We start from the raw sequence: 10,796 nt of genomic DNA on the forward strand, positions 1-10,796 counted from the left end.
TGTATTTTTTAAAAATCTGGACACGAGTAGGCGGGCCCAGGGCTGCTCTGAGGAGGGCGAGCGGGAGCAGCGGAGGGATGGGGTGGGCCACCAGCTCCAGCCCGTGGCCCAACACTGTTAGGGTATTTTTCTTTAGATGCTAAATAGCTTCAGATGAAATTTGGGGGGGAAAAAATCACCCATGATTCTACTGCTGTTACTCAGGCATTCAAAGAATATAGGCATATACAAGTAGACTTTTATGTAGCTATAATCATACAGTGCATGCAAAATTGTTCATTTTTTCCACTTATTACATGATAACTGCCTTGCCATATTATTATATAGTCCTTATAATAATCCCTTTTAATGGCAGAGTAATCATCTGTTACTTGTGGCAACACAATTCCTTTGGGTTGAAAACAGGTAACAATTATGTGGAAAAAAACTGAGGAAGAAAAAAATTATTCAAGCACATTCCAAAGCAGTAATTTTCATATTGTGATCTTTGGCATATCCCAAGGTTACCATGGTATGGGAGATGTTAAAAAAGAAAGAAACTGGCCAAAATGGAGTCACTTTTGCTAAGCCACATCACCAAGCCAAAACTTAATACCTAATCTAATTGCAGTTCCAGCTTCTCCCAGGAGTAAAACTTTACACCAATCGGTCTGGAATGTCCTGCTCAACACTAGTGAGGTAATCTGTCCGATGAGATCCCTTGCCTGTCCCTGAGGAAAGATGTCATTGCCTGAAATAACCCACTTTTATAAATTCTTAGTCCCAATCTCTTTCTACTTATAAAAACCTTCCATTTTTTAAAAAAAAAATTGTTTAATTGATTTCAGAGAGGAAGGGAGCGGGAGAGAGAAATAGAAACAGCAATGATGAGAGAGAATCATTGATCAGCTGCCTCCTGCAGGCCCCCCATGGGGATCAAGCCCGAAACCTGGGTATGTCCCCTGACCAGGAATCAAACCATAACCTCCTGGTCATAGGTCGATGCTCAACCACTGAGCCATGCTAGTCAGGCAAAACCTTCCATTTTGTATAACTTATCGGCATGTACTTCTAGTTGCTGGATGGGATGCCACCAGATTCATGAATTGCTTAGTAAAGCCAATTAGATCTTCAAATTTACTGGCATGAATTTTATTGTGTAACAGATATGAGGAGAAATCTGAGGTGACCCTATCTTCTGCCTATAAAAACACTTCTTTAAGTTTTCTTTTAAAAATATGCTCTTAAAAAAAAAGAAAGAAGTGAAAAGGTATAATATCAAATGATATTACTTTTGTGGTAGCGTATGTCATTTACTAGCTACATGACCGTGGGCAAGTTACACAAATGCCTTCGTTGCTTATCTATAAAATGAGGACATTAATTTTTACCTGATTGAGTTGTGGTAAAGATTAAAGATATATGTGATATATATAGATTGCTTAGAACAATGCCTGGCACCGAACTATTGTATAAGTGTTTGTTAAATAAATAAAACACTGGAAAAAACAGTATCAGGTCGACAACCTTGAATGCACTCCTGTGAACCGTAAAGCCAGAAATGGAACAATCAGACAGTGATAGATCTGTGGATGGCAGTGATAACCCCCAATTAGAAAGAAGGTTTACCAATCGGCTTGGGGATGAGACCACCAAAGTGTATGAATGACTAGACTATGACACTCACCTTTGTGACTTTAGGCAATTGACTTAACTTTGCTAAGCCTCAATTCTTTTCATCTGTCAAAGAGTGCAATCAATATTAACTACCAGTATATCATAAGGTTCTTGTGAGCAGTAAATGAAGTATTCCCTATAAAACATTAGCCCAGGACCTACCCATACTGAGTCTTCAATAATCGATTATCCCAGGTGCAAGGTATTGTGGATCGCTTACTGACATTTTTTGGCACGCTCACAACGTGTTTATTTGTTAAAGTGCCAAGTTTGCTACATATGGGATCCAGATGATCAGGATGGAAATAACTTTGGTTTCAGTTTGCAAATAGACAATGGAAGAAGGAAATTGACACGGATATCTCTCTGGAAGTTAATGTGCCAAGATCACCCCCCTCCCTTTTCTTTTTCAATAATTGGAGTTTGGGGAAGCGTAGGAATAGTGTGCAAAGACAGTCTTAGGAGCTAAGTCCCACTTTTGCTCTAAACTTGTCACATGACCTGAAATAAGTCAGTTTTCTGCTTCACTCTTAGATTATCTCCTGTCTAAAAGGTGGCATTTGGACAAGAGACAACCTCAAAGATACCTTTATCTCTTATGGAGTACAGGGGCTGTGCTGTTTTTAGAATCCATGGGGCATCAGGTTTTGTGGACAAGAAGGTGTTATATTTTGCAGAGCAGCATGAAACTTTGCTGAAGACTGCCATTCGTACATTAGTTCTATTGGCTCCTACATTTCTCTCTATGGGGGAGAAATTATCACACAAATAATCAGGATTAGGTGGATAGGTTCCTAGAGAATATGAATGGTGTTGTAAGTATCTGCTTTTTAAAGGAATATTGTGTCCAGATATCTGTAGTTGGAATTACGTATTTAGCTTGAACACTCCCTTGTCTGTAAAATGAAATGAGTTTCCACCCTGCCTTAACATTGTCTCTGGCACTTAGCAGAGGGTAAAAAAATTTTTTTTGGTCAGCAATACAGTAGAATTAGGGAATGTTTGCCTTATTTAGTCATGGTCTGGCTGAGTCATTCCAAATGATATTGTTTGGAATGAAAACTTGACCAGATGTTCACTTAAATGAACCAGAGAGATTAATTATCAGTCCTACCATATTATCTGGAAGGGTGGGTGTAATCATCTCCAAAGAATTTCCTGGAGCTGCACACGAAGGTTGGCGATGATAAGTACAGCTAACGCTCTATTAACACCCAAGGTACCAGGCACCACTGCAAGCACTTCCCATGTGTTAATTCATTCAGTCACGTAATGTTCCTTGAAGGGAGGTACTATTGTTATCCTTATTTTATGAATGAAGGCATGAGTCTCAAAGAGGTTAGGGTGCTTGCCTAAGGTCACCCAGTTTGTAAGTGGAAAAGCTGGGCTGAAATCCATGGACTTTGACCCCTAGGCCTATGCTTTTAAACCAGGCTATAGTCATTGCCCTAGAGTATTCTCTGTTTTTGACCCAATGTGCTATTAAAACTTGAATATAGTAGGCTTATCCTTAATCTATAAATGAGTGAAGATGAATTTAAAACAATTGTGAGTAGGAAAAATGATTCCTGACCCGAGGGAAGGAAGAATGCTAAATTTTGGCAAAAACACTTATATACCTGATTAGAAATCTCTTGGGTTACCAAAACAACGTACTCGCTATTTATTCACCTTTTAAAGTAATTTGAGGAATGTAAGAAAAATAGAAGTTTGGACTTCAACTCTTTGTCTGCATAAATATCTGGAATATTTTGTTGTTATGATCAAAGTGAAGAGGGTAATGTTGGTTGATGCTTCTTGGTTAACCTTAAAAAGAAGCAAAAAGTTGGATTCACCTCATTCAATGGAATCCCAAATATTTATGTGTAGTTGGAATTAATATACTGGTTGTATTGACATTTTTCTGGGCTTAACTTAGTGTCTGAGAGATCCCTTATCTTTCATTAGAATATACTCTCCAACAATATAAAGAAAGCATAACACTTATGTATCCATCATTTAGGGTTTGAAATAACAAAGTAGTTTAAAAAGGTTGTTGTTTCTGGATGAAGAGATGTGTGGACAGATCCTTTCAAATCTGAGACTGAGATCTTGTAATACGGTTGAATGGTATAATTTCATCTCAGACCCAATTCCTACTTTTTTCTCCTAAAGACTGTGTTAAAGATATTTTTAATATAGCATATTTTTTCCCATTCCTCTTTCCACGAAGGGTTTCAATCCATTTGCATGTGATGCAAGCTTTCATCTATGTAATTAGGATCCCAGAAACTTGCAACAGTTGGCTATGACATCTGTATATGTGCAATTTTGTCAGTTGAAGCATTATGATATGACAAGTGAATTAAAAGCTGCAGTAATGGGATAAGAGAGATTGCAAGGGAAGCAGCTTTGACAAAAGTTTAACTATTGTGTTAATCACATGCAACCAAAGAAATTGGAACTTAGATTAAGGCTTTGATTAGCTAAGATACAGTCTATCCTAAAAGAAACCATACCTATTGCGCCTCTTACTAAATAGAGAATTTCTCCAATAGGGAATAATTCTGTCTCCTATTATCTGATTTTTTTTCCATTTAAAGAGTTTATTTTTCTATTATTTAAAAATTGTACACAATCGATGAATAAAACATAGAAAAACAGTGTTCCACCTCCATCATACTGCTACTTAAATGTTGGCACACTTTCACTTGGTTATACTATGCCCTGCATATAAATGCTGCATCCATCATTTTAAATGCTGAACATTATATTGTCTGCATTTTCTATGTGGATGGAACCATAACCGTTTTTTTTTAAAAAAGATTTCCATTGATTTTTAGAGAGAAGGGGAGAAAGAGAAACATCTCTGTGAGAGTGAAACATTGATCAGCTGCCTCCTCCACACCTCCTACCCAGGATCTAGTCTACAACCCAGGCATGTGCCCTGACCGGGAATCAAACCAGCAATCCTTCAGTGCAGGGGATAATGCCCTGTGCTCTAATAACTGAGCAACCCCCCCCCCCACACACACACACAAAACACACACACACAAAACAAACAAACAAACAAACAAACAGCCTTACATATATAGACTGCTGAGTTCTAATTTTTTGAATTTATTTCTGCTTCAACTGGACCGAGTATCAGTGAATAGTGCGACCCCTTATTACTTTTCTGACCTTACTTCCTATAACTCTGCCCTTTGCTCACTTTGTTCTATCCATGCTGGCCTCCTTCCTGTTCTTCCAAAGCACCAAGCACTCTTCTCAGGGCCTTTGAACTTGACATTTCCTTCGTCTTAAGTATTCTTTTTCTAGCTGTGCTCATGGTTTCTTCTATCAATTTCTTCAAGCCTTTTTAAATGTCACTGTGATGGTTAATTTTATGAGTCAACCTGAGGGGCTAAGGGATGCCTAGAGAGCTGTTAAGACATTACTTCTGGGCGTGTCTATGAGCTTATTTCTGTAGGAGATTAGCATTTGATTCAGCAGACTGAATAAATGTGAGTGGGCACCATCCAAACTGTTAAGGTCCTAAATAGAACAAAAAGTTAGAGCAATGGTGCATTTGCCCTCTGCTTCAGCTGGGACATCCATCTTCTCCTGCCCTCAGACATCAATATTCTTGGTTCTCAGGCCTTCAGACTTAGAGGATTGCATAGCCACACCTGAGGACAACTCCACACCATAGTTTTACTTGCATATACTTAATGGATGAGGGATCTGCATAAGGTTTTATTTATTGCTGCTCCCTTAAAAATGATGGAAACATATTAACACTGGTAAGTCTTCAAAACTTTAGTCATTTATTTATTCATATATATTCTAGGTATTGTATACATAGTCAACAATAATTTAATTCCGAATCCAATGAAGCCTCGTTTCATGGGTGAGATGAAAATTAAAGAAGCAAACACACAATAAAAAACTACAAGTGTAAGTAGTGTTGAAGATAACATTTTTTGCTGTTGTGATGTGAGTTGATTATTAAATTTACAATGAAATATTTGGGGTGGGGGTAAAATGGTATCACCAAATGTAAAAAAAAAAAAAAAAATGACTGAACTTGAATATTTTCCACAGAAAGACTCAAAAATCACTTTTTTTCAAAAACCTTATTCAAATGCATTTCAACATTGAATATAAGATACCTAATTATTTTTTTAATAAAGTTCTGCTGTGCAGAACAATGGAAATGTTAAGATAAATAAGGTTTGTGGAAATGGAAGGTCTTTTTTTTTTATTTTTCTATGTCTGCGAACAGCTTTGAATAGAATTATTGGCTTGTGGAGAACTGACCATAATATGTGCTTTAGTTGTTTAATTCCTTTAAGAAATGTCATTGTCTTTAGGTTATTCTGTGGTGAGGCCAGAGTCTTTTCTGTGGTTTCATTTCTGAACAATGATGGGGACTGAAAGTTTTTGATTCTGGGAGCATAGAGCAAGCACCACCTTGGATCTAGTTGGGGCTAACACTGTATCCGTCCTTATCAAGGGTCTTTAAAAAAAAAATATATATATATATATATTGATTTCAGAGAAGAAGGGAAATAGAGAGAAAGATAGAAACATCAATGATGAGAGAGAATCATTGATCGGCTGCCTGCTGCATCCCCCCACCCCCACTGGGGATCAAGCCTGCAACCCCGGCATGTGCCCTGACCAGGAATCAAACCTTGACCTCCTAGTTTGTAGGTTGACGCTCAACCACTGAGACATGCTGGCTGGGTTCAAAGGTCTTCTTTATAAAAATCTTCAGGAGTAACAGGGCACAAGTTGTAAGTGTATAGTTCACAGAACTATGGCAAAGTAAGCATGCTTGTGCAACCACTTCCCAGGGAAAGAACTAGCACATTACTACAAATCCTGTTCATGCCCCCACCCCATCACTATTCCTGCCTCCCCAGGGTCATTACTACCTGGATATGTAACACTACACGGTCATTACACTGTATAATATTCAACACTGTACATTCATTATCCCATATAATAAAGAATACACAAATTGCAAATTGACCATCACTCAGCCGCAAAGATGGCTGCACCCACAGGGGAGGCCGAGTTCCCATCATGAGCTTTAATGAGCAATCAGCAGGGACCTGAGGCTGCACCCCTCCCAAGCCCCTGTGAGGCTTGACAGGGGACCTCAGGCTGTGCCCCCTACCCTGGCACCAGGCTGGGGGACCTCAGGCCGCACCCCCGCCTGGCAGGGCTTGATGGGGGACCTCAGACTGCGCCCCCTGCCTCAGCACTGGGCCAGGGGACCCGAGGCCACACTCCCAGTCCCGGTGCTGGGCTGGGGGACCTGAGGCTGCGCCCCCTGCCTGGCGGGGCTTGACAGGGGACCTTAAGGTGCGCCCCTTCACCCCAGTGCTGGGCTGGGGACCTCAGGCTGCTCCCCTCGACCTGGGCCGGGGGACCTCAGGCCATGCCCCCCACCCAGCAGGGCTTGATGGAGAACCTGAGGCTGCACTCTCCCTTGGTGGGGCTTGATGGGGGACCTGAGGCTGCACCCACTCCCGGTGGGGCTTGACAGAGGACCTGAGACTCTGCCCCTCGTCCCAGCGCCAGGCCGGGGGACCTGAGGCTGCGCCCCCGGCCCAGCAGGCTTGACAAGGATGGGACCAGTCGGGTCTGGATCTAGCCCAGCCGTGGGCAAACTACAGCCTGCGGGCCGGATCTGGCCCATTTGAAATGAATAAAAGTAAAAAAAAAATGACCGTACCCTTTTATGTAATGATGTTTACTTTGAATTTATATTAGTTCACACAAACACTCCATCCATGCTTTTGTTCCGGCCCTCCGGTCCAGTTTAAGAACCCATTGTGGCCCTCGAGTCAAAAAGTTTGCCCACCCCTGATCTAGCCCAATGGGGGGGGGGGTGTGGCCGGGTCTGGGTCTCATGAGATTTTGAGGTGCATGTGGGTGGGTGGGGACTTGACTCTGGGTCCCCTGGTGCACCCGGGACTCTGACAGAAGGAAGATTTTCATATACATTTTATTAATTTTCTTTCATCTCTGACACTTCTATTATAGAGAAAGGGCAAATAGTAATATTAAAATATTTCCTCTAATTAATCCCCTTTAAATGTGCATGAATTTTGTGCACCAGGCCACTAGTGTATTTATAATTCTGCATATTCATTGTATACAAATGAGCCATATAGTATCTAATGCTTTGTGTCTGGATTTTTTTCTCTCAACATTATTTTTGTGAGATGTGGCCATGTTTTGTATGTAGCAGGTGTTCACTTTTTATTATTATTGTTCTGTAGTATTCCATGGTGTGAATTTATTTATTTATCCATTCTATTCCTGATGGACATTGGGGCTGAATCCAGTTTGAGAATATCAAGAGTAATGCTGTGATAAATATCATTCTGAAGAAATTTTAGTGATCAGATACTGAGTCTACATCTAGGAGTGTAATTGCTGGGCCTTGGTTCTGTGTATGTTCAATATTGACAGATAATCCTATATAATAAAAGGCTAATATGCAAATCAACCAAACGACGGAAGAACTGGTTGCTATGACAGTGCACTGACCACCAGGAGGCAGACGCTCAATACAGGGGCTGCCCCCTGGTGGTCAGTGCACTCTCACAGGGGGAGCGCTGCTCAGCCAGAAGCCAGGTGGTGGCAGGAGCCTCTCCCACCTCCGAGGCAGCGCTAAGAATGTCTGACTGCTGGCTTAGGCCCCTTAGGGGAGCAGGCCTAAGCTGTCAGTTGGACATCTCCTGAGGGCTTCCAGACTGCAAGAGGGTGCATGCAGGCTGGGTTGATGGGACCCCCCCACCTCCTCCAGTGCATGAATCTTGTACACCAGGCCTCTAGTATTAAATAACTTTCCAAAGTGGTTGTACCCATTTTTATTCCTGCAGGCAATATATAGAAATTCCAGTTTAAATTCAAGAATGGGCAATCTTTCAAATTTTAGCCATTTTGGCAGAAAAAATAATCTCATTTTAATAATGTTTCTTTAGGCAATCACTTTTTGCTTTGTCAGCTAATTCTACATTCACATACAATAGTTGTACATAAATGTCGTAAGTCGCTACATACAACTCCATACTCTGAAAGTTTTAGTCATCACCACTTCTGACTTTCTTACATTGTCTTCCACATGCAATAATATATAGTAATAATGATAATGATAATAATAATAATAATAATAGATGAAGTCTGTTGAAGGCTTACTATATGCCAGACACTATTTATTTCTCTTAACATTATTTAATTAATTTGTTCCTCATAGCATCACAAGGAGATAGATTCTAGCATTATCTTCTTTTTACAGGGTCCAGAACTGAAGCCCAGATAAATAAATTAACAAGTTAGTAACTGGTGACACTTGGGTTAAGCCATAAGCAGTTCAAGTTCAGAGCCCTTGCTAAAGAATATTTTGCATTACCACATACTCACATGTAGTAGAAAATCCAGCATCCTCCCATCATCCCCAAAAGTACTTAGAGGCTTATATTTTGTCCCTATTCATGTCTCTCTCATATGGCTGGCTGCTGATAAGTAGATACTGCCACTCTTAATTTTTCTATCTGTCCTATGCTCCTATAAGCTGGGTGTGACGTGCAGCATGTTTTCCTTAAAATATCCCAGGAAATGCATTATATTGATTGAAGAGAGTTATGTCACATCATAACAAGGCTATTAATATAAAATTCAATATAATGTTTTCATGTACCTAAAATCCTATTGCCAGGCAGAACAATGAGCATTTGTCACTGGCTGTCTTCTCCGCAGGTCCTCATATTGATGCCATTTTATTGTTTCTCTTCATCCTCTCCTTAGTATTTTCCTTTCATCTCTCCAAAATATTACTCAACCCCAATATAAGCATTTTAGAGCATCTTAGCACTATTGAATTACTGTAGAAAACTTTTTTAAAAGCTTCTTGTTTGGTTATATTGAACTATTTAGTTCTTTTGATCTGATTTCTTGGCCTTTCAGTCATCCTCGTGGGGCCTCTGTTTTCTCAGCTATAATGAATGATCATGGAGTTTGTTGATATTGTAGCCTTTTTATCAACCTGATAAAATAACTTTTTTTTTTTTTAATTCTCACCGAGGATATTTTTTTAATTGATTTTTAGAGAGACAGAGTGGAAGGGAGGGATGGATGCAGAGGAAGAGACAGAGAGAGAGAGAAATATAGATCTTAGAGAGACACATGGATTGGTTGCCTCCTACACACGCCCTGACTGGTGCCAGGGATTGAATCTGCAACCCAGATATGTGTCCTTGACCTTAAATAGAACCCGTGACCCTTTGGTGCATGGGCCAACACGCTAACCACTGAGAAACACTGGCCAGGGTTGATCAAATTCTTAATTATGGCCTCTTTGTGTCTGTCTTTTATTTATTTATTTTATATTATTTTTTAAATACTTTTTTATTGACTTCAGAGAGGAAGGAAGAGAGAAAGGGATAGAAACATCAATGATGAGAGAGAATCATTGATTGGCTGCCTCCTGCATGCCCCACACTAGGGACTGAGCCTGCAACTTGGGTATGTGCCCTGACCGGGAATTGAACTATGACCTCCTGGTTCATAAGTCGACACTCAACCACTGAGCCATGCCCACCGGGCTATTATTTTATTTTGTTTCTCATGTCAGATGGCTGATGTGCTGAAGTCCTAACAAGGTTTGTGGGAGGCTCATCTCACACAAGAGTGTGAACACCCAATCATCATGTTTATGAACTACAAAAGGATCGTGTTTGTCTCTTTTTTAGTATCAGAAAACTTGGATTTGCTAGGTGAAAACAGCTGCTGTAACAAACCACCCTCCAAATGCATAAAGGCTCCAATACAAGAGACATTTATCTCTTACCCTTTCGAAACCCATAATAGATGCTCCTGATTGGCGAGCTCCACAGGGCGATACAGGTGTCTAGGTTTCTCCACTCCAGAGCCCTGCTACCTTCAACACATAGCTGCTCAGATTTCTATCCTTTTGGGCATGAACTCAGGGGAAGGAGACAGAGCATGGAGGATGAGAGCTGGGAGATTTTTATGAACCAAGCACATCTGACCACAAGCAGCCTGGGAAAGGTATTCTGGCTGCAGGTCCGGGAAGGAGAGGATATGGGTCTGATGATGCCAGGTAGTTTCTGCCCCTGAGCCACGTGGAACTCTATTCT

General features: G+C 40.6%; 1 non-coding gene across 1 annotated transcript; it reads right to left on the bottom strand.

Moving 5' to 3' along the window:
• Nucleotides 1-10,264: 10,264 nt before the first annotated feature.
• Nucleotides 10,265-10,368, bottom strand: LOC132236362 (small nucleolar RNA U13). The gene has a single exon (XR_009453290.1). It is a non-coding gene; the product is annotated as a small nucleolar RNA U13 (small nucleolar RNA).
• Between the last annotated feature and the right edge of the window lie 428 nt (nt 10,369-10,796).

Source organism: Myotis daubentonii, chromosome 5, assembly GCF_963259705.1.
Source record: "Myotis daubentonii chromosome 5, mMyoDau2.1, whole genome shotgun sequence".
Classification (NCBI taxonomy): domain Eukaryota; kingdom Metazoa; phylum Chordata; class Mammalia; order Chiroptera; family Vespertilionidae; genus Myotis; species Myotis daubentonii.